The 26,759-nt window shown below is 44.0% G+C and overlaps 1 long non-coding RNA gene across 1 annotated transcript; it reads left to right on the top strand.

Moving 5' to 3' along the window:
* Positions 1–6,893: 6,893 nt before the first annotated feature.
* LOC121072365 lies at positions 6,894–26,759 on the top strand. Its single transcript, XR_005821157.1, has 4 exons — positions 6,894–7,028; positions 7,214–7,329; positions 25,273–25,458; positions 26,687–26,759. It is a non-coding gene; the product is annotated as an uncharacterized LOC121072365 (long non-coding RNA).

The following is a 26,759-nucleotide window of genomic DNA, read 5'->3' as shown; positions in this document are numbered from 1 at the left end:
GGCTGGGTGAATCCCCACACTTTCAGTATTATCCAGTTCACCAAGCACAAAAAGATGTTTCCATTGAAAAAGCACTTTTGATTAGCATCAGATAAAGTCGTGCAGGCAGGGAACTTTGCAAAGGGTGGAAGGAGAGCTTTCACAAGACTGTCAGGACATCCCCTTGCTGAGCTCTGCCAGCGGCAGGGCTGTGCCTCAGCAGGCTGCAGAGTGAGCTTTGCATTCATTACCCTGCCTGGTGAAATCTGAAATTACATGCATATCATGGCAAATGTAATCAAGTATAACTAAGCCAATAGGAAGACAGGACTCATCCTATTTTTCACTTAATTGTCTTTTGAAATTAATTGGAAATACTGTTTGTTTTACACAGTGGATACCAATCCTCTTTCAAAGGGCTTGAAGCTTGATGTGTTTTATCCCCACGTTTTGGGGATCAAGGACGGTGAAATCACAGCCTCTCAAGTGTCACCCTCTCCCTCTCTGCTGAGGCAAAAACAGCCACACAGAACAGCTGCCAGAAGAAGGTCTGATGAAGGCTGCTCACCATCCCCAGCCACCCAGTGCTTCCTCCTTCTCCTCATTAGACACCTGCTTCCTAATGTAAGTTTAAACTTCTCATGCTTCTACCACCTGCAAGCACCTTGAAGAAGTCATTCCCTTCTTAACAATAGTCATGTAAGGATTTTTTTTTATATTGTCTCCTTTTCTTCAGATCGCATCTTCCACCATCTTCTTATGGATCGTGTTTTCTGGATGCCTGCTCCTGCCTGTGCTCCTCTGCAGTCCATGTCTTTGCCTTCTACTGCCTTAAACTGAGTGCAGGACTTATCCAAGGACTGCTTTGTTTCTCACTGATGATATTTAAGCTGCAGTAATCCTGCAGGAGCTTTTTCTGCCTGATATCACAGTCAATTTTTTCAAATTGTGATCCTGTTGTAAGGACTAACCTACCTCTTTCACAAAAGCTGGAGTCAGCATGAAAGATTTAAGTTAAGCAGCATTTTTCCTGTTACCTAGGACAGTTTTCCTTTGGACTGGGAGTAGAATTGGTTCCATGGTTGTCACTAAAAATTTATTGTTTCTACCTAAATTTGCAAAAAAAAAAATGTGTGATTCACGCCCTTAAAACTCCTGAGTGTCTGTAACTCATGGTGGTAGCTGATGGGGGTTTGGATTCTGCTCCTGGACAAACTGCAGTGGAAATCCTACCCCACTGTGTTTGACTGCTTTCAGATCATTCCCTGCATCTCAGGTTTAATTTAACCTAACTATAGCTCACTGGCAAATGACAATTCATAGTTAGACAATTTTCCAAGTCTAATTGCACCGGAGTTTTCTTGGTACTTCAGAATTTCTTAATTGTATTAACCAAGGTGAGGATAATTGCTGCTTTCATATCCTTGAAACTTCTCATACAAAAGAGGCTTATGCAAGAATATGCTCATTCTCTCCAATAAATGATCTCTCTGTTATTAAGGAGTGTGCATTGGGGGACTGCTGGGAAGCATTCCACCGAACCATTATGTACTTGAACAAAACCTGAAACTTGCAGATACAAGACTAAATTATAGTCTGGGGCAATCATCAGAAGCCACTTTTTTTTTTTTTTTTCCTAGAGGTTGCTCTTTCAGAAGAACAAGCCTCAAATCCGTGAATAACCTGGTATTTTACATATTGGGGATGTTCTGGGTGGGGGAATCGCCTATTTATAGGTCACTGCTGCTCTGGCATTGCTCCTGGTCACAGGAACCAACACGGTCCTGTTTGAAATGGCTAGTCTGGGCTAACAAAGAGGCCTTATTGTTTGCTTTGATCCTAAACTCCTGGAGCAGGGACCTTTTTACCCTCTGGTTCAGGGATCTCAAGGTGTATGTGGGGTTTCTAGACATCAGGGTATCATAGCTGTGTGCTTGTGTGTACAGTTCAACAAAAACACTCCAGCAGAAAATCAGACATCATGTCTTTCCTTAAGCTCCAGCAATTAAACATAAACATGTACACACACATTAAAATGCCATGTATCACTTCTGAGACTGCAACTCCCGTTAAAAAAAAAAAAAGGATGAACTCTGTGTTTTCCAACACCAATCCAACAGACTGAATGTAGGAACGAGGCAGGCACTGAGTCAAACAATCCAAGAAGTAAGTTCTACATAAATTGCTGATAAGGTAGACACATTTCACAGCCCATTCTGGGGAAAATATCACATTTCATGGTGCTTTGCAGAGGAGGAGAAATCCTATTAAAATCCTGAAAAATTATGTACGCGAGTTAAACATGGATATTTAAAATGATCCGCATTTTGGATGCAGGATAACAAGTAAAATGAACATCTCTTAGGGATAATAGCAAGTGCCACGGAGGTTTTACACAGGGTCCTCGGTAAGAAGTAATCTTCTTACAGTTACAGAACCAATTTCTCTTGCGCCACATGAAATAATGCTCAAAAACAGACTAAGTATTTCTTTCAATCGCTAGACAAACTAGGAGGATAAATAGGATGGAGACCCTAATTGCAACTGTCTGAGCACTGCGAGGACATCAAAGCTTTCAGGTAAGCTGTTTCCTCACTCCAGCGCTTTAAATCGGGATGGGCTGTGTCATCATTCTTAGGCACCTGAGCTATAATTTAGGAGCTTTTTCCACTTACCATGGCTGGCTGAAGTACAGCGGTATGAGTTTTGCTGAGTTTTAAATGACTGCGGTTTAAAATCAGATGTCAGTGCTCTGACTGCTGAGCTACACTGATACAGCAGACCAGAATTTGCTGTCTCCTGTATTTCCTGTCCATGGGCATGAAGCGGATCCACACCCATTTGCACCCACCTTGGCTGGCATGCATTTTGTGTACCAAATTTTTGTTACAAATATTTTTATAATCTCCATTTGGATTCTGTCTCTCCAGAACCAGGTAGGTCTCAAAGTTGCTCTGAAACTCCTGGCTGCAACGCAAAGTTTCTCCAGACCAGGAACAGGCTCACCCAGAATAAACCTTGTTCTACAAATACTTCAGTGTGTTTTCCACTACTGTCTTGTGTGATTGAGCTTGGTTGGTCACCACGAGACTTGCTGTCTGGGGTAGCCCTTATTCTCCTGGGAGTCAGTGCCACAGAATAACCCAACAGAGAAGCTGTGCGACTGAGGGATATGCATTTGCAGAAGCTAGGGGAAACATCTTTGGCAACCTTTCTGGTGCTCTGGACAAGAGGATAAGCATGGACCCAACTCAGCCATGCTTCATTTCACTGTTAGAAGCTGTGCACTGCTGAATTCCTGTGGGCTGAATCCCTGATATCTGCTTTCATCAAATGTGGCACTTAGAGAAAGCAGAAAATACTTCAAGGCATGAATCTTAGTGGTGTGACAAAGACCTTAGCGGATGAAGTGGATGGCTCTGTTGGCCATGGAAACCAGAAGAGCCTGGTTTCCTTCAATCTCATTCTTTGCCTTGGCACCTCAGCACACTCCAAAGTCCAACCAGGAGCTGTTGCTTTCCTGTGACCTAATATGAAACCAATAGTCTGGAGTAATTGGTCTTGAAAACTTAATGCCAACTTATTTGCTGAACTTCAATGAGAACAATCACTTCTTCATGACAGTTAAGTACTGGGAGGTGCTAAAATAGTCATAAGTGACCTTCTCTAGTGAAGGATGACAAATGATTAGCTTGTGGAGGCTGTGTCAGTTCTCAAACACCCAGAAATATCCGAGGGGAAAAATTGCCTCCAAACACAGATTAGTTTACTAAAAATAGCACCAGGAATGTATCTTATGTCAGACGGTCTGAAATGATGTAAAAAACAAAGTCTTTTTGAGAGCCTCTATTACAAGGGATGTATGGGATGCTGCTATAACAGTCATTTATATGGTTGCCTGCCAGCAGGTCCATATATTTGTTACTGGCAATGAATGTCCACGCTTTTGGAGGGAAAAACGTTTGTCCTCAGACTTTGACAAGATAGGTTATCCACTTTGGATGGAGGGAGAGGCTCCCAAAGGAGAATTATATTCCCAGTTGTTTTCTCTGCTTCTGGAAGCTCTTCCCAGAGCATTTTATGACCGTGCTACAAGCAGGCCCAACTCCTGAGAGGTTTTTCCATGGGCACATTGACTCTGGGAGCAGGAAGAGGGTGTGAGGTTTTCAATTTGACTTTCAGGATTCAGATGGGAAATTCTGGTCAAACACAATGAGGTGAGTCACGCAAGCCCACAAAAATATCTTCCTGATGGGACAGACATTCACCCTGGAAGGACAAAGAAAAGCTTTCTATCAAGGAGAACTGAAGCTGTCCGGGGTAGTGCTAGGGTGTGGAAAGGAGATGAGGGTGGCTCATCCCCGATGTGTTGCAGCACCAGAGAAGCTAGTTCAATTGCCTGTGACAGGAAAAAAAAATAGTAAAAAAAAAAAAAAAAAAAAAAAGATGAGGTACCCAAGTACATATATATGTGTTTACTAATGTATACAAAAAGAATGTAAGAAGATAAGGCTTGGAGAAGTCAATTTTCCTGGGACTGAGACCCCTAAATTTTCATTGGCACTTCCCTGGAGGTATTGACAAGTTTCCCAGGTGCAGTTACCTGCTGGAGAGGCACTCCTGGCTCCCAGCCCCGGCGGCTGAGAGCTACTTACGTGGTTTAATTTGCAGCTGCCTTGCATTGCAGGCATTCAGAATTTTTTCAGAATCAAATTCGCCTCTCGCCGAGGCGATCGGCTCCGGGGCGGGCGGGTTGTGCGGCGGAGCGGGGGATCGAGGCGGGCAGGGCTTTTTTTCCAGCACCGAGGCCGCCCGAGGCAGCCGAGGGAGCAACCGGCAGCCCTGTGACGGAGGCTGAGGAGCCGCGGGCGGAGCCGGCAGCGCCCCTGCCCCGGCCGGACAAAGGCGGCCCTGGGGAGCTCGGCGGCCAGGCCGGGGCGCTTCAGGCAGGGCACGGCGCGGCCGTTTGCGCGGGAAGGGCGGGCAGGGGTGGCCCCCTCAGCGCTCTCCTCCAGCGGTCCTTCCCAACCGTGGTTGTAAGCTGCTCGTGAAGAGCCCGGCCGTGGTATCCACCAGGCAGAAAACCATGGCCTCTGCATACTCTTGCGGCCTCTCCAGCCACAGTCACCGATGTGGCTTTTGGTGACAGAAGGAAAACAGCCCTGGGTATGGGGAGAGCAGACTTCAGGCTGCTCAGGGAACTGGCAAATGTTGTACCAATTTTCAAGAAGGGCAAGAAAGAAGACCCTAGCAATTACAGGCCTGTCAGTCTCATGTCAGTGCCTGGTAAAATTATGGAGAGGATGATCCTTGAAGTTATTGAAGTGCACCTGGGGGACAATGCAGCCATTGGTCCCAGCCAACATGGGTTCATGAGGGGTAGGTCCTGCCTAACACATCTGATTTCCTTTTATGATAAGATCACCCATCTAGTCGATCAAGGGAAACCAGCTGATGTGATCTTTTTGGACTTCAGCAAAGCTTTTGACACGGTTTCCCACAGGATCCTACTGGACAAAATGTCCAGCATACAGCTAAACAAAAACATCATGCGATGGGTGAGCAATTGGCTGATGGGCAGGGCTCAAAGGGTTGTGGTAAATGGGGCCACGTCAGGCTGGCGGATGGTCACTAGTGGGGTCCGTCAAGGCTCCATTTTAGGGCCAGTCCTCTTCAGTGTTTTTATAAATGATTTGGATGTAGGACTAGAAGGTGTTCTGAGCAAATTCGCTGATGACACGGAACTTGGAGGAGTTGTGGACTTGGATGAGGGTGGAAAGGCCTTGCAGAGAGATCTGGACAGATTGGAGAGCTGGGTGATCACCAACCGCATGAAGTTTAACGAGAGCAAGTGCCAGGTCCTGCACCTGGGATGGGGCAACCCTGGCTATACGTACGGACTGGGCGATGAGACGCTGGGGAGCAGCCCCGCAGAGAAGGATCTGGGGGTTGTCATTGACAGCAAGCTGAATATGAGCCAGCAGCGTGCCCTGGCAGCCAGGAGTGCCAACCGTATCCTGGGGTGCATCAAGCACGGCATCGCTAGTCGGTCGAAGGAAGTGATTGTCCCGCTCTACTCTGCGCTGGTGCGGCCTTACCTCGAGTATTGTGTGCAGTTCTGGGCACTACAGTACAAAAAGGACATGAAACTGTTGGAGAGCCTCCAGGGGAGGGCTACAAAGATGGTGAAAGGCCTAGAGGGGAAGACGTATGAGGAACGGCTGAGGTCACTGGGCCTGTTCAGCCTGGAGAAGAGGAGGCTGAGGGGAGACCTCATCGCGGCCTACAGCTTCCTCACGAGGGGGAGTGGAGGCGAAGGCACCGATCTGATCTGTTCTCTTTAGTGACCAGCGATAGGACTTGCAGGAACGGTGTCAAGCTGCGGCAGGGGAGGTTCAGGCTGGATATCAGGAAGAGGTTCTTCACTGAGAGGGTGGTCGCACACTGGAACAGGCTCCCCAGGGAAGCAGTCACTGCACCAAGCCTGTTGGAGTTCAAGAAGCGTTTGGACTGTGCTCTTAGTCACATGGTCTGAATTTTTGGGTAGACCTGTGTGGTGCCAGGAATTGGACTTGATCCTTATGGGTCCCTTCCAACTTGGGATATTCTATGATTCTATGAAAACCAAGTGCCCTCTCTCCAATACTGTTCCTGAGCCCCAGGGAGAAATACTGGAGAGTTTCTTGAAGCCCCAAAAAGGGCTGACAGCCTTCCTACTGAACCTTTTAATGCTGAAGATGCCAGGCTTGCAACTAAACAAGTCTGTAGTTGCAGGGAATGACTTTGTCAAGGGTTTTTTCTTTTGCCTTCCCTTTCAATCAGTGTTTTTCTTACTCTGCCAGATGTATATGTGCTGCCCCATTAAGTCTCCTGGACTGCCATGCTCCCCAGGGTGAGACAAGAGGATGGTGAAGACCCCAGGGATGCATGTCCCTTCAAGTGACTCTGACTGGGCCTTACTGCTGCGCCATGCAACAAGGTGACAGGAGACTTCTGTGACAGGAGAAGGGGAGGAAAGGCCAGGACTTCTGACTGGGAGCTGACTGCAGGTGAAAAAGGTTTGCACGTTACCTGATGGGAAGGGTCATGTGTGGATAAAAGGAGGAGGAGGTGGTTATTCATTCATGTTTGCCTGTGTGAGTTTTAAGTGGGGGGTGGGGGGGGAGGTGGCTGTGTATTTTTTCTTGTCTGTATGCTAAGATTTTAAGACTTCTTTTATGTATTTTTTTCAAAGCTATGAAGAGCTTGCTGAAATGTGGCGCCTGTATCTTAAATCAGGTCTGCCATGCCACAGGGGCATCTCCAGCAGAGGAGGACAAGCTGATACGGAGCCAGCAGCCTGCTCAGAAGGTATGAATGTGGAACAGGAGACATCTCCTTACCTGGTACAAGGTTGGTCTTATGCTAAGGCTGACAGAAATATCACATTATGCCATTGTTGTTGGGGGATGAGCCTCTATCCACCCTTATGGATGTATCCTGGTGGTGCATCTTATGGGGCTGGGAGCCTATGGGTGTGAGCACCTTGAGTGCCTGTTCATAACACAGAGATTTGCAGTGCTTTGCAATGCTTTCTGGAAGTGTTTAGATAACTTAATGGGCACCTTATGGCATCTGAGGAGACAAGGCTTGACATTCCTTAGTCAGTGCTTCGATGAGGAGAACACTTGTATTTAATTAAGACTGCTCCACAGTAATGGGTATGAGGCTGTAGAAAGCTGAGCAGGGATGAGAACAACATTTCCCAATTCCACCAATGCAGAAAGAAATTATTAGTTTAACGGGGCATGAAATTATCCATTTTGTTTTCTTCAAAATTAACTGTAATTTGCACTATAGTCTGCTACGGCTGATAAAACTACATCAGGGTTGCCCATGCAAGAAACCAGAAAACATTTGCCTTGGCTGTAGGACACTGATGTGTAGCTCCAGGAGGACTTTGAGCAGATTATCTGCTCCTTGATTTCAAAAGGGACCAAAGACCAATGCCCTGACAAAACTCACCTGCTCATTTGTTTATAAGGTTTTACCTGTGTATCACACCCTGTGGCAGAGCATTTGGGAGACTGCCAAGAATAAAGCATATTGTCAAAGCATGTGGGTTTTCTGCAAGTGGAAATGGCCACAGGATGTGTTTGCTGCATGTGCCTGGTGGTGGCTGAGTGGCAAGTGGGAGGAAACGCTCGTTGCTCAGCATGAGGGTGATAGAGCCAGATGGAGAGTCTGGAAAATGCTGAATCCATCCCCTGCAAACACCAAAGACTAAGGCATGGGAAATGAGGACCTCCTCTGCTCTCCTAGAGCTGGTGGATGGCAGCTGGTAGTAAATTGATTGGTGATAATGTGATGCTATAAGAAGCTGTTTTTAATATTTAGAGAGGAAACTAAGTGGCTGGGTTCCTGGACTGTTTTGGGCATACAGAAGTGGGAACGGTATGATATTTCTGCAAATACTAAAAAGACTTTTGTGTCTGCATCCTTGTTTTGTCCCATTCAGATGGCTGAAAATTTGCCCAAACGCAGAATTGTTTATGTCCAAGAAATCTTAAAATGTAGCTGATTACATGAATATTTGAAGCTCTGATATTGGATGAGTTACAAAACAATGATCTCTCAGCTCACCCAGTCCAATCAATAGTGAAATCTCAGACTCCTGCAGTCAATTTGTGACCGAATGTGAAGTCAAAAGGTGTTCAGGCAGAGCGTTCCTGGGATAACTCCAAACCCAGGTCATATCTGAGGAAGTGATAGATATGCAGGAGACTTGTGAATTAAAAAGGAAAAGAGAAAAAGTAAACTTCAGTGGACTGTTAACTTCCATTGTGCACTGGAGTATGCATCACTGGGGTTTGCACAGGGTGTCCATTGCCAATGTGGTGCAGGGATGGGGCCAGGTGATGGTGCTCTATGCTGCAAGATCCCCTTTGGGGTCAGGTTGCAGCAAGGTCTGTAGGTCCTAGCCATACGTTATGCAGTTGTCCAAAAGGTGCCATGCTCCAGGTGAAATGAACACCAACGAAGCTAGTAGGAAAGAGCATATCTGGCTCTATTTTTAGAATAAGCTGCAGTGCGTGGCAGTTGCCAAAATCAAGAGCAAATGAGCTGTACAAAACACACAGGTAGCTTCTCAGAGTGAAATCTGTGCACATATTTTCAAGTAAACCTTGCATTTGCAGGCACCTGATAATGAAAGGAGAACTGTATAACAGGCTGAAGGAGGTAGGAGTGTGTACACATCCTGCAGGGAGGCGTGCATGTAAGAATGGAAGCATGATCCCTTGCAGCCAAGTTTTGAAACCGGAGAGCTGAAACTCTTCAATGGCCGATGCAAACAAGGCTGTCCTCCTGAGGTTATCTCCTCTGTTGGAGACTTCATTAGAAATCCTTTGCCATGGGTTTCCCAAAATCTCAAAATAAGTAAAGGTCTTGAAATTAGTGCAATGGATGGATGAGTGCGAACACAGATAGTGGGCTCCAGTCAGAGGACTAGCTGAACATTGGCCCTTTGGAGACATTTTCAGAATACTGGTTTTGAGCTCAGCCTTTTGTGTTGTCCCTTTCCCACCCTATTTTAAGCCCCCATCAACCATTCCTGACTCAACATCTTCTACCTCTGTGGTCTTCTGTGTGGTATCAGTGGGGTTTCTCCAGCAGAAATGTGTAACAACATGGTAATTTTTCTTTTGCTATCATGCAGAAAAAAAATCTGGCTGCTCATCCAGTGTTAATTAGCTATGGCTACATGGAAAGTGGCCCCTTTCTGAAGTACTGCAATAAAGAAAGATGGTGTTGAACATGCTAGAGAGGGGGATAACCTTTAAAGTTAAAATATAAACATAAAACTCTGGCAAATATGTAGCAGTTAGCTGAAATTGCAGCTGTTAATGGCCCTACATAAAATGATTGAGAACCCATTGCTTAAGCAGCCTGTCGAGCTTTGCAGTAATTGTTCTCTCATTGAAATCACTGACAAAATCATCAGTGATTTCCCAGGGACAAGGCATGAAGGAAAACACTTGCTATTTGCCACAGGCTTGGGCTGAATCTTGAGTAACACTTTGAAAGGAGAGGTTAATATCCTGGGGCTGATGCATATGTTTTTATACCAGCATAATTTGAGTTGCATGAAGCAACGCTGATTTTTACCTTTTGCCAATGCAGGGCTTAGTAAATTCTATTTCTTCTACACTTTAGTGGTTTCCAGACTAGGAGATGCTTCTGCAAACAGTGTCTTTAAGTGGTGGGATGGCTGAGCTAGCCTGGTTACAAGGAAAAGCTTATGACAAGTGAGCAATCTGCAGATCAGTTCTGCATTGCCTGCTAGCAGTGGCTGCAAAACCAAAGATGCACGGCTGATGGCTCACTCGTAGGACTTCAGAGGTCTGGGTCCTTTGGCTTAAAGAGAAAACTTGACATGGTCACAGCTTTCTTTCGGCAGTGCTTTGTTTGGATTTTTGTGTTTTTGGTTGGTGGCAGGAGTTGCAGCCGTAGCAAGCCATGGGCTAGGTGCTGACAAGCAGTTCCCAACATGGTTTAAAAATAAACTCCCTGTGGATTGTTCAACTCCTGCAGTATCTGTCTTCTGGCTCTCTCTCTCTCCCGGTAAGCTGACTTGACTGCTTAAGGAGAATGGATTTCACCAAAACAAATGGACATTTTGTCCTGCGATTTTAGGTTGATTTATGGTGGATTGTTTGATTTATTGCCTCCAGCTGGTACAAAAGTTGAAGCACTAATTTATATTATCTTTCCTTCAAACCTGAATTAATAGCAGCTCTTTGAGACGCTGTTAAAACCACAGAACAAAAGCAGACAGGAGCCACCTCCAAACACCTGCTGCAGTAGCTGGGACGTTGGGCTTCCGAAACACTGATACAGCATGCTTTTTGGGGTGATCATCCATGTCTTTCAAGAAATTTCTTTGTGTCAAAAGCTCTTTAAATGAAAAGCAGTGCTCTCCGTTAAAAAGGGAAAAAAAAAAAAAAAACATTTTGCTGTTTCCTCCCCATTCTTCTGGCTCTGTCTTGTTTCCTGCCCAGCATATGCTTTCCTCTCTGAAAAATCCCTCTGCTAAGTGTCAGTGATAGGTGCCAATCTCCCCCAACACGTGTCAGGATATAATACAGCGCAGAGTGATCAGATTGGCTTTGACTTGTTCATACCGCACTGGTTCAAGGCCTGGATTCGTGAGGCTGGAGGAACACTAATGAGTTTTCAGTGCTTGAGATGGGATGGATCATTAGATGGTCACTGATAGGGGTTTTATTATTCTTCAGGAAGCAGACCAGAAAATTGGATTTTCTTTAATTTTTTCGCCTTTTGGGTAGGTTTTGTCTAAAAATAAGGCATAAATGTAGCGTTGTATTTGGTTGTATCATTACCAGCTACCTCTAAAGTGCAAAGGTCCTTGATATATTCTTCTAGAGGGCAGCTTAGCCTGAGATTTAATTTCAAATATGAGTCTATCCCTGTTCTTTCAGTGAAGTTTTACAGTTTTCTGTACTTGCTTGGAGTCTGGGTGACCTTTGCAACTCTTTGTTTATGAGTAGTGACATAACAAGATTAACATTGATCTTTCTGCAGCAAAGGTAGTTCCCTACCTTTCCCCTGAGGCCCTTGTGCTGCTGTTCAGTGCTAGTGCCACACACTTAAGTTCCATATTCAGCATAATGCATAGGAATCCTTAAAATAAATAAATAAAAATGAAGGGGCTTATTTATTTTGTCATTATATTCATTGGACGGTGCACTGTTCATTGTTAGATCAACAGGTGCAAAGCAAAATAGCACGTACACATACTGATGGACAAAAGATAACAGAAGCTCCCCTTAAAATTAACATGTTTTCTTCACATTTCTTGGAGTACTTTGGTTTGTGTGCTACTCATTATAGGTCCTTCATTTTGTCCAACATCTGAATACTCAGAACAGCGTTGGTAGTCTGTGGTGCTGGTCCAGCACAGAGTGCCCTGAGCAGTCAAAGAGGGAGCTGAGGTCCATCTCCTTCAGCCCTTTGTCGGGGAGAAAAAGTAACTGGGGAGAAGAACAGAAAGCTGACACTTTAGCCAGGACTGTAACTCCCCTGGAAACCTAGGAGATCTGCTAATTCCAGAAGTTATTGGTGTTTTAGGAGATTGTACAGATAATTTCAGCTGTCTTGGGGTGAAGTCCAGCCCCCAGGAAAGCCAGTAGTCTGCATGGCAATTTGCATCAACGTATATTTATTATTATATCTTAAAAGACTGCAAAATTTGATTTCAGGAGGATACAACTTTAACTGGTATAAGGATAACCATACACAGGATGATCTGCAAGGAAACTGTAATTAAGCAGTAACCTCATGGTGCGTGAGCATCAGTATCTGACAGCTTTTTGATAAGAATTTCCAACTTTGAAATTGGGCTGGCTGCATATATTTGGATTTCAGTTTGATTTTGTGCCCCCAGGTACCATTGCTGATGCTGGCTAACAGCAACACACTTAGCAGATGGCACACAGCCATGGATGTTTTTTGGGGTGCTCTTCGTAGGGAAAAGGTCTTGGTAGACTTACCTTGGAGCTCTGCATGGCTCGTGGTGGCACAGGCTCTGCTCTGCTGCTACTTTCTGCACAGAAGCTCACATGCAGCTTCTTCAAAACCATGCCTGAGCTTCCAGGTGGTGAGTGAAGATGTTTCCCTTCCCAAGGGAGTTCCACAGGCTGAGGCTATATCTCAAAGCTGACAGGCAGGGGGCTAATGCAGTGCTTCTCCTATCTGTAACTGCTATAAATCTTGGCTGAGACCTGAGCTGAGCAAAAGTGGGATGTGCTCCCAAGCAGGGGAAGGCAGGGTGGCAGGTGTGCTGATATATTAATTAAAAAGTGTAAGGAGTAGTTAGGTTTTGAGATAATGGCACAGGCTTGGTGTTGATAGAATATTTTTCTTCCGTTTGAGACAGAAGCAAAAGGCTTATAAATTATTTATTTCTTCCCCTCCCCTACTTTCCCCACTTTTTAAAACAAATTCCTTTGAAAGCTGGTTGCACCGACAGACCATGTGTGCACAAAAAGGAGTAGGACTATTTAAAACCAGCTAAGGTAGAGCTAATCTGGTGCTGAGATGACGATGGGCTGCAATATACTTGGCTTAAATGTTTTTGATTATTTGGGGAGGTGAGGGGGGATATTTGTTTTTCTAATTCAATTCACATTTTAAAGATATCAGCTTCAGTTAATATTTTCAATGGTTTTTTGAACCCATATTCTTATCTGAATTTAAAAGCAATTTAAGGTCTTAGTAAAATTGCTTTAGGCAAAATTGTGGAACTTCTTCATAGAATTTATATGTATATTGACTTTGTTATTCCAAGTCAAAACTTTAATGAATATAATATAATTTCTTTGATTATTTTTTTTTAATTTTGTGTTACGTTCCTTATATCAAAAATATTTGGCTAGATCTGTTAAGCATTTCTTAGCAAATATGTGCCTTTTTTTAGATCTAGCTAATATTGGCAGGTACTCTCTGAAGTAGAATTAAGACACCTTTTAGGTCATGCATTTGTTTGGCTTAGCTACTTTGCTTTAAACTACTGTTTACATGCATAGGCAAATTTGGGGTGGGGAGAAGTACTGCTTAGATCTGAAAGGGAAGGTGGGTTTGTTGCAGTTTTGGTGGGGCATTGGTACAAAAGACACTTAGCTTTTTATGTATAGCTTTATTTACTAGAGATTCTCCTTCCACTGAGACTGGAAATTTCTACAAGTGTAGGTAAAACACTGACATCTAGTGCCTAAAACAAAGCATCCAAACATGCATGAAGACTCCAGTCCTGTTCCTTCCATCACAGACAGGGTTGGCTGTCCAACAACATTATGGACTGGACAGCAGTATTATGGATATATGACTATGGGCTGGCTCTGGATCAGCCAAAGAAGTGGCTGGTTTGTGCACTTGATGGGACAAAATGCAGCTGGAGGGTGGCTGGCGGAGAAGGGGTGAAAGGGGAAGGGAAGGTCTCTGTCTGCTGGGAGCTGGTTGCTCTGGGATCCCAGAGATGGGGTGTTCAAACAGGAAAACCAAACCTACATGGCATCTATCGCTGTGTTCTCAGATTCCTTGTGTTAAAAGACAGAAATGTAGCACATCTAAACATGGGATATAAAGAGGAAGGAGGGACAGCGCTCAGGCTGATGAAGCTGAGCCAGATGCAAGGGAGTTCCAGGGTCAGGTTGCTCATCAAATCTGCTGAGGCTAATAAGTGCTGAGGCACTTAACCAAAAAATGGCTGTAGTTAGAAAATAAACCTTGAGGTCTAGATCTGAGAGCTGGGAAATCCTTGCCTGGTGCAGGGAGGAGCGACTTCGAGGGGTCAGCAATGTTCCTTAACCTAACCTTGGGCAAGTCCTTGTGGTTACTGACCTGGTGGTGTCTGTCATTACCCATTGCAGTGGTGAACATAATGGAAAAAGGGGATTTTTATTTTTTATTTTTAAAGTAATGGTGGCTCTGCTAATGTGCCTACTTCAACGTTTATTTTAAAGCACCCAAAATGTCTTCAGTTTCAGCGCTGTGTTTGCAGACCCATATGAGACAATGCCTCACTGTATGGTGGCTTGGGTGCTGGTGACCCCATGTGTCAGAGGCTTTTCCTGAAACATTGTAAAATTTGAAGTAAAATCCCGTGGCTGCTTTGGGGAAGCCAGCACATAGGAGAGAGGTGAGCCTGAGATACAGCATCATAAGCAGCATGTCATTAAGAATGCATAGTCTTGGACTTTGATAAATAAATCCGGACTGAAGCATTGCATTAGCTCAGAAACTTGAACTGGCTGGAGTAACTTCCAGCTGGAAGTAGCTGGTGCCCAACAAAAGACAAACTTGCTACAGGACTGCAGCCTTGTTCCTATATGCCAGTCTGTCAGTGCAGGAGGTAAAGCTGGCCAGGTCTCTCTGACCTGCCCGCATTGTGGGCTGGGTCCCAAGAGCAGGGCAGCTCTGGAAGGCCTGGGGATAGTCTAGTCAGAGGGAGGTTTGAATGGGATTTCACCTGCAGGTTGGTATTTGGAGAGAAAATGGATGTCATGCCAGGGGGGAGCGCTCCCCCTTGTATATGTATATACATGAAGAGGTATTTTCATCCCTTTAAGAGATTTCATATGGTACCACTGCAACACTCTTATTTTCTGAGCCTAAGTGTGCAGGGACAGGACTCCTCTGTGCTGAGGACCTGGCAGTCAATCTCCAGCAAGCGCTTCCTTGCAGGGCTATGTCCAGCTCCATATAAGAGGTGGCTCTCCTCTGCCCTGTGTTATTCCTTGTAGAGGGCTGCTCCATAAATAGATGCTTCTCATGGTTCTCTTATCTGTTTCTAAGTTCGGGATTAACATATTTGTGGCTGTGTATGCGAACTTGCTCTTGTGCCACTGCTAATCTTCACTTTCTACAGCAGACAGAAGGAAAAGCTGAGCCAAATATCAGCTGATAGACACGGTTCCTTAAAGGGACCTGATCTTACCTTATCCTTATTACTAGATAAGTAGCCTAAAAAGTTTTCTTCAGATGGGCTTCTCCTTTCTGTCTTTTCCTAGTAACTGTTGGGTGAATGTGTGCTTGTTCATCTGTGTGTGAATTTCCTAATGCTCTTTAGGAAGTCTCACCGAGTTTCCCTGCTCAGTTGTTACCAGCTGATGGACTCCTGTTAGCAGCAGAGGCATCATTCATTACTAAAATCTTAATATTTTATGCCTTTACTTTTACATGGGTCTTTGGAATCACTTTTTTCTTCTGTTCCTGCTAATCTGCACTAATGGTGCCTTCCAGCAAACCCTTCCAAAGAATCTCTCCAGCAGTGCCAGGGACCAAGGCTTTCAGGAACGAACAGCCCTGGGAGCAGCACTCCTCCTCTCAGCTGCATTCCTTAAACTGCCCATCAAAAAAAAAAAAAAATTCACCCTTAATTACAGCTGTGCTCCTAGATTTGGTAATTTCTCCTGCTACAAAAAAGCCTGTGCGAAGTCTGCTAAAAATGTTGTTCTTGCTAAGTGCATCATTAAAATGCCTTGCCTTTTTCTTATGTTTCTTTTGCTTTGCTCTAGCTTTTTCTGGTTTATTTATCTGAATGGAAGGTTCCTGCTGAGACAACTTAATAGTAGGAGGGAGTTAACAGGAAGGGTCTCAGGTCCTCCCTTTAAGGTGGGTACAAGTTTGCCTGTTTCTGGAGAGTCAGTTCCTCCTCCCCATGTGCTTTCCCCTGCAGAAACCAGTTCAACTCAGAGACTCAGGCACCATGAGCTGTTCTTTTTTTCGTTTGGGGCATTGGGCTTGCTTGGAGAGCACAGATACCTTCCTGAACCTGCTGACTAAATTTTAACCAATATTTTAAAATCAACTTTTTTCTTTTATACAGCATCTTTTAAGGCTAATGTTAAAATGGCAGAAGAAATCTTTGCTTTGCTTTGGTACCACTTCCCCTTTGTGCCCCTGGCTTTATCCTTAATGAGAATTTTGGTCCTTCTGCAAGGATGATTGTGCAGATACACACAGCTCAGTCCAGCATGGGAGAGAAAAGCACAGAGAAGTTTGCGGTGTTGCTCCTTGTAGGTTGAGTTGCAGTGAATGAACCATATAAAAACACTTCTTCCCCTGCAAAAGACCCCAGATCATAAACCATAATTTGAAATTCACATTCATGCTGATAATGCATCTTAAATATTTTATTACAGCTTACATTGCAAACACTGAGTGATGCAGGAAAAAAAATATCAAATACTTCCATGTACAGAAACCATCTGAAGTTGGTTTTAAAAGGGCTGGTTGTGATGTGAGTAGGAAATTACAGGGTTCCTACTCTCATAACTGGGCCATTTAAATACCATGTATTCTCAACATAAGTTTAGTTGACTTTTGCCAGTGCTTGCTGTTTCTGCACGATTCTTTTAGTAGTGCCACCAGCTTTGTGTCCCCTCCTGCACCAGTGCTTCTCACCCAGGAGAGGATGCAGGTTTCTGAGTGGGTGGCTATGCCCGAGCAAGGAGAACGTTAGCTCAGGTGTTATTCCTACAGATGACTGTGGTGTTTCTAGGTATGATGGTAAACAAAGTCAAACTCCTTTTGTGTAGATGCCGTCCCCCAAAAAGGCTCATGGGACCTCCCAGACACTACACTACAGATGTCTCTCACCTTGCTTACACTGTGCTGTGCCGTTGTGCTGTCAGAAGCAGAAAGATGAGGCTGTAGCATGGGCTGGGAGCCAAATTTACTGGATTATTTTTATAAGTCTATATACCCATAGTTAGGTATACATATTTCTTCAGAGGAGGTGGCTCAGTCTTTAAATCAACTTAGGAGCCAGTGCAACTGCCTGGAATAATTATAGTGTTTGTCACTGGTTTCCATATAATCCATTAAGTACATCCTAGATTTCTCTTCCTGCATCTGCAGTCATCTGTCACTTGCAATTTCTAGTCTAACTAACTATATTTATGGGATTAGCTGACACAAACTGCCCATCAGCTGAGATTTGGTATCTAGGACCTAAGTTCAGGAAAAAGGCCTTCTTTTGGTCTGCCATGAGCAACCCTCTTTGGATTCATTTGCAGCTCTTACTTGTTGCATAAATGAAATAGAGAATATTTGCTGGATACTCTTATTCTGCCCACTAAAATATAAATTATGGAAACTTTCTACGCAAACCTGTCTTCTAAGAAACCTGAAATCATATTTGAGTTATTAAAGTTTAATAGCTAGTGGAGGGGGGAAGTAATTACTTCTCATAACATCTTTCTCTTTCAAGAATTTTTTTGTAACCCTTGATGCAAAATTATTCCACTGGCATTATAAACTGCGGTGCAATGTCTTATAATGTCACCTCTTACTACCACAGAGAAACCTTTATGTTACGACTTAGATTATACACCAGAAATGAAGATGAATATAATGAAAGTCGATAGCTAATGTGTCAAGGTGGCATTTGAGCTAAGGACTTTTTTTTGCAACATGTGTCAGAACATGAAGTAATTAAGCATGATTTTTTGCCTTGGCAAAAAAGGAGCCAAACATGATTGTCTTCCATGGTGTTTTGCTCATTCTCTGTCAGCTGAAATGGTGCCTGTAAAGCTCAGATTTGCTTTTGATTCCTTTTTTTGCTGTTGCTTTTTTTTAATAGCATCTCAAGGAGGTGTGGTTTAAAATGCTGTCAGATGTGTCATTGAGATGAAAATTGAGTTGGTGTGGACCCCAGCAATGCTCCTTCAAATAGGAGGAGAGCCTGAAGTTGGGTTTGCCCTTCAGTCATGGGGCTGATGGTCACTGATTTCACTCTCCCTTCGCTATCTTGTCTCCACCCTTCCTCATCCTCCCTCCCACCAAAAATCTACCAAGACTGGAGAGGAAGCAGAAGAGGTGAAGCACTGTGTGCTACAGCCTCTCACCGTCATGGGGCTCCGTAGCATCTGATAGACCTTAGGTCTGTGCCAAATGGCAGATATTGCCCTATTACAGTGAATGTTTGATAGCAGCTAAAACAGTGACCTGTGTCAATTGAGACTTTCTCACTTTCTCCTTCTCCTAGTATCTTGCACTGGACCACAGAGGCTTTTGAGTGTTGTGGGCCCATAAGCAAGTGTCCGAGCTTCTCTGAGTAGGGTTTTATTAGTAACTATAAGGAATCCCTTCCAGACCTTATTCCCATGAAGTTATGTCCCATGGGAAGTCATACTTGAGGAAAAAATGTAGGGAATAGGTAGCTTTTATGGGTGTCTCTCAGCATCAGGTTTGACCCTTCCAGAAACAGAGATCTAGATTTGATCTGGCGACTCCTGTTGTGTGAGGTAGGTGGTAGTATAGCAAAAGTCACTACATGACCACTATTTATCTCCTGGCATGTTTTCAGTAAGCTGCTGATCTTTAGTTGGCCAAAAACAGTCTTCTACTTGCTTATTTTTGATGCATGAAGAGGGCAACTCCTTATCTCACTCCCTTGACTTGTGTGACTTAGGGAAAATGGAGCTAGAGTCTGAGCAAGCCTGATTTAATCCTAAAATACTTTCCTTGGCTGATTTGGGGAAAGCCAGATCCTGGCAAACCCTTGGTTTTTAATGGAAGACAGTCCCTGCTGCAGTGACTTGGCAGGAGGGGTACTGGAGATGTTAGTTCCAAACTCGTTCCTGTTTTGCTGGTAATGAGTGTGCTGTTATGAAATCCATGTTGTTCCCACAGTATTTCAGTGTCCTCCCTCTGAAATGGTCTCATCGGGCATGGGTGGGATGGCAGTGAGGAGCTGTGTTCTGCTGTTGGAAACAATGATATTTGTTCAAATAAAATACAACACAGGAGTGTGTCAGACTAAATCACATACGGACAGGAGATTGCATATTTGACACTTCATTTTCTTGTCTGTGCATTTTGCTGTTGAAATGCTTTTCTTGAACTTTCTTTGATTTAGTTTTGACTTTGCTTTTAGTTTTAATATTAAGTATAGGATATTACAGTGAAGAATTCATGGGGTTGGGAAATAGGATGATCAATATAGAATTACAGCATTATTAAAAAGAAATTGCATGATATTTTTGAATTAGACTATTCTGTGGTTTATTCCCACTGTCTTAGATTTATCCTCTAATGTTATATTCCTGGGATGGAGAGTTAATTTCTGGCTTCCTCATAATAACCACACCCATATGGGAGCTGAATTACTTTAAGGGTTTCAAAATGCATCAAATTCAAGTTCTTCAGACCCGAAGCAGCTCTCAGCTGTCAGAAACAGGATTTTTTTTTTTCTTTTTATGGCAGCAGTCATATTATTAGAGCAAGGTTGTTTGCCTCGCCAGAACATTTCCTAACTCCCATCAGCGGAGGCTGGTTTCTGACACACAGCGGCTCTGCTGATCGTATTTCAAGTGACCCTTGTAATTGGTGAGCATCAACCGGCAGTGAAGTTCCAGCATTAAACTTTAACTCCTCTCATTTAGGGTCTTAATTGTGCTTTGAAATGTTTGATGGCTTGGCTGACCTTTTTTTTTCTGGGTTAGCTGAGGCTGTGATTTGTCTGCCAGAAGAGAAGCCGTGGAGGAAACCTTGAAGCATTGCACCTCATTGGTTTCAGTTGGGTAGCGTGGTCTGGTATCTCTTGTTTTAGAAATGTCCCTGAGTTTCTTATTGGTTGTAAACGGAGCTATGGGGAAAATATGACACTGCAAATGCCAATAATTTTACAAAGAGTAGGAAGTGAATGTAAGCTGAAGAGTTACCTACGTGAAAAGCAGGAATTGGATATTTTAATCTGTTTCATCTGGTTTTGCATTTCTAAGTTAGTTCTAAACCTTACTTTCCCTGTAGGAAGTCTCCCAGCAGTACAGCAGATTTCTCTTGCTGGATGAAAAGTCCTGTGCTAACATTTACACCAAATATTTCCCTGTTTCAGAGACCTGCAGTTTTCTCCAAAAGCAGCAAAAATGTTTTTTCATTAGATCCAATTGAACACCTCCTGTGTAAATGGGACAGCAGGCATACGATGAATACCTATATTGCACGTGTAATCTTTTTCCTAACCCTACGAACACTTGACTTTCATGGCAGCCCCGTGGCTCTGTGGTGACATTTGTTCTGCTGCTCCTCATGGAGCTCAGCACCAGCGCCGTGTCCCACGCGTCCTGGTGGGGATGTTGCCCTCGTCACCGTGTAATTAATCTGAGAGCTGCGAGATGTCAGAAGAGTCATCTGGCCCCATTTGTGTGGGAAGAGAAGAGTAATGTCAAACACAGAAGGTGAGCAGTGGGGCCAGGCAGCCAGATTTAGTCTGAGGAATGGCTTGGGGCAGTGCCTGGATGGGCAGCATGACTGATGGGGTGGCAGGATGAGTGGGGCTTGCTTGAGAAGGCTGCAGGAGACAAAATTCTCATCTTTTCCCTTTGGATCTGTTCTTCGAATCTCCATTCCTGATGCTAAAAGGTTATTTAATACCACAGGGCTCCCCAGACTTCCCGGTGCAGCATCCTTGCACGTTCAGAAGTCTCCCTGCTTTGCCTGACACTTTGCTAAATATTGGTTTCTTGCAGTAATATTTTATCACGTATTTATAAACCTGGAGAGCTGCAGAAGAAACACAATGATGAATACAGCCAATTACCTTACCTTCATCCTCCAGAGCATTGGGCTAAACCCAGCCACTGAATAATTACACCTGCAGAAGAAGTTTTATTGGAAAAAAGGAGCGGGAGGACTCGGTGGCTGGGGTGAGATTACAGCAGTTTGGCTGTGCCCCAAGGGGTACAAATAGTCTGAACCCCCCAGATGTGACCTCCAGGAGCTCTTCGATCCTTATCCATCACAAAGGGAAGTGGAAAGAGGACTGCCTGTGCACTAAATGGAAAGGTAGTTGTGAAATTGATTGGCAAATGCCCCAATTCTGCTTGGTTTGGTCGCATAAAGGCACTGTCTGCTTGGTGGGAGAATTCTCCCAACAGCTTTCTTTTTTTCAGTATTTCAAGATTGGTTGCCTTTGGAAAATGCTTTCAAGCCTCTTGGCTTGAGGCTACATCATTAGCTTGCATTGGTGACTTATTTGTGAAGTAAATATTGAGTGACAGCCTATTTATCATACACCCTTCAGCTCACAATCTATTTTACTTCCATTGCCAGCGTGTTGCATGGTCGTGGCTTACAGCTAGAACTGAACAGGCTGTCCCATGACTTCTTTGCTTGTGATTTATTTTTAATCAGGAATGAATCTGCGAGATCCTACTCTTATCAGACCCCTCCGAGTTGTTCAGGTGGGTGCTGATGGGTGATGCTCCACCAGCATCATGGCTCGAGCATTATCCAGCTGGAGCCATTGTGGAGAGGACAGTGACCATGTCTGTCATCCGTTAGGGTCAATTTTAAATAGTATCTTGCACCTTTGCTTTGGTGAAAGTGTCTGAGGTGTTCAGGGAGGTAGGTTTTTTCTTTAGTTTATTTCCTTCACAGCCAGTACCCACCTGCAGCAGACACCTGCTCCAGACACATGTCCCACCTGACCTGAGCTTAGTGCTGGCTCGGTGCTGCCAAGGACTTTTTTTTAGGTAAATTAAGAAAGAAATGAAGGAATCGCACCCCCCTACTCTGCCTTTGCTCCAGGAAGCAGCTGGATGCCAAATCAGAGCACGAATCCCCACGGCGTGCTTGCCCCCATGCAAAATGGGGTGAAAAAAAGGAGCATCCCTCTGCGATGCCAGAGCAATGGGAGGGTTACCCCGGGTTTTTGGGTCGGGCTTGCACGTGTGCCCCCGTGGATGTGAAGTTTTGGCTGCAGAGCAGCCGTGAGAGGGCAGTGTTGTATTGCAGGAGGAGGAAGCTGCGGAGGAGGGGGGGAAGCACCTGCAAAATCCCCAAGGCTCGGCACCGTCGGAGCCTCCACCAGGGATTTGGCTGCATTTTGCCGTGTGGGCATGTTTGTGTGCCAGGGCAGTACCTGCGACAGCTGCGGGAAGGCTGTGCTTTGCCTGGCTTTTCAAACCCTAAGTGATGGCAGGTGATCTGCTCTTACCTCCCTCCCTTTAGTTAACTGGAACCAAAAACTTGCAATAGCTGTGAAATACAGGACCTGACCGCACGCGGTAGCTGGCTGCCTTCACCTTTATCTGACATTGCAGGACAGATGAATCCAAGCCACTCCGTAGCGCTCGCAGATAATTACCTTTCTTTCGCGAAAATTTACTTATCAGTACAAATGACATCTCAAGTCAGGAAAACAGCAGCTCAAGTACTTCACCCTTCTTTCACAAGGTCGAACAATGAGGAGCTGATGATTTCTCTTGTACTATTGTAGCAAAGCCACCTACTCACTTTAGATTCCTACTCCGTATGACAAGAATATTAAGAGTGAGAGGGAAAGCTCAAATTTTGCAAGCCCAGTGCTGTGCCTTGCAGCAGCTGAAGAGGTGCCTGCCAGGTGGGGTGGAAGAGCAGGTCTCACGAAGGTGGATGGTCTGACCATCTCTCCATGTTCCCATAACGCTACATGGGGACCTTAATATTCAAACCAACCTCTTATTTCCCTGCAGCCATCTGTGTTTAGAGGATTTCTTTAATATGTCAAAAAAATAAGGACTAAACAGCCCCAGCAATGAAGAGAGAGTCTAAAGGGGTTTCTTATCTAAATTGTACCTCTCTGCAATGGTTGTCTGACAAAGCAAAGTGAATGACCAGACCAAACGACTCCACCCTTCCCCTTGAACTTCCTTAGGTTAAAGTTTGGAGAGGATAAGGGCTATTTCTGAGACTGGATCTTGCTTTTGAGTTGACTAACCCCCTGCAGGGAGGGTGCTCTGGAAGGCTGGGGCCACATCCAGCCCTTGGTGCCTCCCCCAGCCTTGCTCCCACAGGAGAGCTCAGCACTGAGGGCTCACAAGAAAAAGGATATGAAGCCTCATGAAGATCAGAAGCTGCTCTGAAGGAAGCCCCTTCCAGCATCAAGTTATACAGCAGCCCCCTTTGCTGGCAGGTATGGGTTGTTCTACCTGGACCCTGATGCAGAGGGGGAAGGAAAGCTTGGTTGTCTTCATCTTTAATAAGTCTAGTAAATATTTCAGAAGAAAGTGATCTGCTTGTTTGTGGTACAAGTGTTTTGTCAAAAAAAAAAACAACCTCAAAATAAAATGAAGGTAATATCTGGTCTTCAGAGATGCTAAACTGGCATTTCAGTGAGTGTGGGATTCAGCCCTGGGCAGTATTTTCAGGGCAGTTGAAAGAAACAAGATGGTATCAGAAACACATAACATTCATCTTAAAGCTTGAGCCTGTGAAGAGAGGATGGGTGAGTTTAATGATTCTTGACTTTTATTGAAATCCATCTTCGTTGGGTATCGAAGGATTTACAGTGGCTAATGTCTTTCCATAATGCATCACTCTATCAGCAGAGACAACTGTGTTTGGAGAGCAAGATTTCTCACCTGTTTGTCAAGCAACAACAAACCACAAAACCTCTTTTTGCCTCCCGCAGCTAATCATTCATTGATTTAAAACATCGTGTGTTGTCAGTAATGGTATGGGAGATTGGTTGTCACAGTTAGGCTTTTGCATACTCACGGAGAGACGCTGAGTGTGTGTAAACAGAGGTGCTACCAGTCGGAGGGAAACACTTCTTGGTAGGCTTTTCCCTTGTGTTTAACCGTAGATATCTTCAATAAGATCCAGCTAGCATTTCTTTAAAAATTATTAAAAAGTTGGTTTAATGTTGATGCTGGTGCTTTTCTGCATAGTGGGAGGCGTAATCTGCTTAATGTCACACAGCAGACAGTCTTTAAATTTACATCTGTGTTATACACAGTGGCAGCAGAGGTTCCCAGAGATGCTTCAAGCCTCATGTTTCATTTCTGAGTTTTATTAATAATGAAGGAGAAAAATTGATCGGCAGATCCGCAGAAGGGGAAAAAAATCTTGCTAGCGGATAAGTCACAAGAATTCAGACAGGCAGGGAGACTTCTGCAAGTCTTAAATGTAAAACCTGCACATGGTAGGCTCTAGTTATGTTGAAGCTCTCGTCGTTTCAGTTGTATTTCTCCAAACCACAGGAATATTTCCGTTCTTGGGGGGGGGGGGGGGGGGAAACACTTCATTTTTGATAAAAGCTCTATAGTGACCCAGTTACTTTTTTTAAAAAAAAAAAAAAGAGGGAAAAGATGTATTGGCAAGTCAAAGTAGGTGCAGCCACAGTCATTCTCAATAATCCAGCAAGTCACTACATCTTAACAGCTGCTCATTTCTCCCCGTGGCTCAGACTAAATTGTTTATTAGAATTTTTGTGCATTATTAAAAGAAAAAAAAAGGAAATTGTAGCTCTTCATTTTAAAGACTGCTGCGATCAAAACTCAGATTATTCAAATTTATCATGTGCATTGTATGAGGTAATAACTACTGCTATTTTTCTTTAATACTGCAAGATATTTGTTGGTTTTTCTATCTTGTTTGTAGTCATAAATAAGCAGGCTGTTTACAAGGCATTGCTACAGGGGGAAGAAATAATATAAAAATGAAAATTTGATCCAGCCAATGGCTGGAATTGCAATGAAAGACCTGAGTGGGGAGTAAACAAAATTCTTGAAAATAAAGAGAGGCTGCCCAAAAGCATGCCAGAGCTCTGCGTGGATTTCTTGTGCCACTTCAAGGGAGGATTCCCAGTATTTCCAATCATGTAAATATGTTTTGGGGCTGTTCTTTTTTTTTTCCAACTCAGATGCTTGCCAAGCAAATTGAACCTTACAAACATAATTAGCCAGGGGCTGAATGTTTAATCTTAAATTCTGAGTCTTCATTAAGACTTAATTTAAACCTTAGGAGGGAAGCGCGGAGCAATTCCCCGCTTGCAGAGATGGATGGGTTTGTGGCAGGATTTCACCACGGAGGAGGAAAATGTCTCCAAGCCTCGGGCACGTGCTGCGTTTTGGCAAACTGGAGCGGTCGGGATCTCAGAGCCTGTTTGGTGGTAGAAGATAAAGGAGGAAACCTCCAAGAAATTGCGCTGTAAGTGTTTGAATGGGTTGTGTGATGGGTAGTTAGGTAAGGTCTGGGCTCGAGTCACTTCTTACATGTTTAAGGTTGGCCGATTAGGAAATTAAGAAGGTGGTACTGGCGGGTTGTGAGGTCTTGCTTTGCTCTAAGATGCAGCCTGCAACAGAACTGCCTTAGATGATTTATTAAGTAGTTTAACACCCCTTTTTATTGCCTGGCAAAAAGTGGCATGGAGCACATTGTTTGGGCTGGAGGGTTTGGTGAGTTGAAACATAACAAATTTTGGAGTTTTATTCTAAATCTGGGTGTTTTTTTTGGCTAGTTTTTTTTTCCTTGGATAATCTTCCAATGATGGCATTGCTAATTGTGCTTTAAAAAGGAAAAAGTATGATCTTCTGAATCTGGCTCACTTTTTGTCTGTCTATTGAGATTAAATAAACTGCTGTTATTAAATTTGAGTTAAATTTCTAAGCTAAAAAGTCATGGAGAAAGGTGATAGGCTCTGCATTATAATAAAATAGTTGGCAAATGTACAGCACCTCATTGTCCTGGGGAGGATAATGCTCATTTGCTCTGGTCTGAGTCCATGGCTGTGGCTAGCAGCAATCTCAGTGGGGCTACAGTAAGTCAGAGCTGATGAGGAGCTGGAAAACCATCTCCACCAGTCAATACAACGTCCTCTTTACATTGCCAATGCAATATGCACACAGCTGGCTTTGCTGTAGTCAGCTTTTCAGGTTGTGTGCACTGTTTTTTTTTTTTTTTTTTTGGTTCAACAAGGCTAAATGACAGGCTTCCTCTTTACGTGAGCAGGGGAAGGTTTGTTACCAGACCATCCATTACCTTATGAGAATGTAGCTGACAGGTTCCTGCTAGAAACAAAACGCCTCGTGAGAACAACCAGGTACCCTCATCAGTGCAGAAAAGATGCCAGAATTACCTGTGGTCGTACGCCTTCCTTTCCTCTTTGTTGGTGATAAGACACAAGGTGGCATCTCTCTAAGGGATGTTCCAGGATCTCTGTGCACAGGATAAGGCCCAAAATGCATCAGGACTAATTCTGATAATGGCTTGTTCCAACTCTGTTCTGTTGGGTGTTGTAAGGATGGTGGGACCTTTGGCATAGTCTGAAGTAGCACACTTCTTTATTTTTTTTCTTGCTAGACAAGCAGTAGAGGATGTGAAATAATAATAATAAAAAAGTAGTACATAGTGTTTGCTAAAACTTTTATTTTCCTAGTGCCCTCTCCTCAAAAAAAAAAAAAAAGGCAGTGCAAGAAGAGAGCATTCACCTCTCAAATGGCTGGATTCCA

The sequence above is a fragment of the Cygnus olor genome, chromosome 6 (genome assembly GCF_009769625.2).
Source record: "Cygnus olor isolate bCygOlo1 chromosome 6, bCygOlo1.pri.v2, whole genome shotgun sequence".
NCBI classification, from domain to species: Eukaryota; Metazoa; Chordata; class Aves; order Anseriformes; family Anatidae; genus Cygnus; species Cygnus olor.
The sequence above is the reverse complement of the archived record's forward strand: the minus strand, read 5'-3'. Positions and strand labels throughout refer to the sequence as shown.